Source organism: Littorina saxatilis, linkage group LG8 (genome assembly GCF_037325665.1).
Source record: "Littorina saxatilis isolate snail1 linkage group LG8, US_GU_Lsax_2.0, whole genome shotgun sequence".
Taxonomy (NCBI): domain Eukaryota; kingdom Metazoa; phylum Mollusca; class Gastropoda; order Littorinimorpha; family Littorinidae; genus Littorina; species Littorina saxatilis.
In genome coordinates, this window is record NC_090252.1 from 36,127,442 (window position 1) to 36,128,963 (window position 1,522).

Here is a 1,522-nt window from a genome sequence, read left to right on the forward strand (position 1 = left end):
CTGAACATTGAACATGTCCAGCAAAAAGATTGTTTCCGATGACAAGGCCATAAGGCAAAAAAAAAAATAGGTGTGGTTAAGGTAACATAGCCAAAAAAAAATAGGGTAGGAAGGTAGGCAGTCACTTTTTTTTTTTAAACTTTTTTTTTTTAATGTGTACAAATTAAACCTACTTGACAGGGAAATAAGTGTGCGACTCGAGCGCTTTCGCTTTCATTGCGTTTTCTGCACTGGTTTTTTGTTTTGTTTTTGTTTTTGTTGACAAATGTAATAGGGTCGGCCCCTAAAAATAGGGTAGGTCGGGTTACCCGTAACCACACCTATTTTTTTTTTTAGGCCTAAAGGGGGTACTGGGGAAGGGGGGGAAGGGTAGAAAAAGGATTGGTCAGAAAACCGGAAACACTGATTTTTTTGTTTAGGCTTTGCCAATCTTAATTGTCCCAGAAGTGTAATTAAACCAATTAAAAGTGCACTTACCAACAGTGAGGTAGCAGCCGGCTAAAAGGGATCCCACCCATCCGGCCTGTTCATTGGTGGTCTTGAACTCCTGCATATACTTCTCCTTGAAGACGGCGAAAGAGTAGCACACACCGTCCACCACGATGTTGCACACCAGCGACGCCAACACCACCATCCATCCCCACCCTCCGTCGGGTAAGCCATCATTGTCTCTTTCTTTTTCAGCTTGTTCTGCCTTGGCTTGCGCTTCTATTTTCAATCGTTCCATCGATTTCTCCTCATCTCGTCTGGCTCGGGCCATTCTGTTCGCGACTGTTGCCCAAGGGTGTTACTTACATGGTATACCCTGCAACACAAGAGCAAGAGAGAGGAATTAGCTCATGATACATTAAAGTTAAAAGAAATACTGCCAAAGTCTACAATGAGCCAGTGGAAAAGACGTCAACACTGAATTCAAAGAAGAGTGAACATGTTTGAGATTAATTCTGCTGACAAAATACAGTGGTACCTGCGATGAAAGGACACCCTTAAGACCAGCTGAAATGTCCCTACATTGCAGGTGGCCTGTCATGACAGGTATATTTCGATGAAGATAAAGACACAAGGTCATCATCATGTGTCCTTTAATGAGGTGTCCACTCGTCGGAGGGGTCTCACATTGCACTGTTGCAGGTACCATTGCACTGCCAAAAGGCTTTAATTCCTCCCATATCCCCATCTTTCTTTCTTTCTTTATTTGGTGTTTAACGTCGTTTTCAACCACGAAGGTTATATCGCGACGGGGAAAGGGGGGATAGAGCCACTTGTTAATTGTTTCTTGTTCACAAAAGCACTAATCAAAAAATTGCTCCAGGGGCTTGCAACGTAGTACAATATATCTATGACCTTACTGGGAGAATGCAAGTTTCCAGTACAAAGGACTTAACATTTCTTACATACTGCTTGACTAAAATCTTTACAAACATGGACTATATTCTATAATACAAGAAACACTTAAGGGTAAAAGGAGAAACAGAATCCGTTAGTCGCCTCTTACAACATGCTGGGGAGCATCGGGTAAACC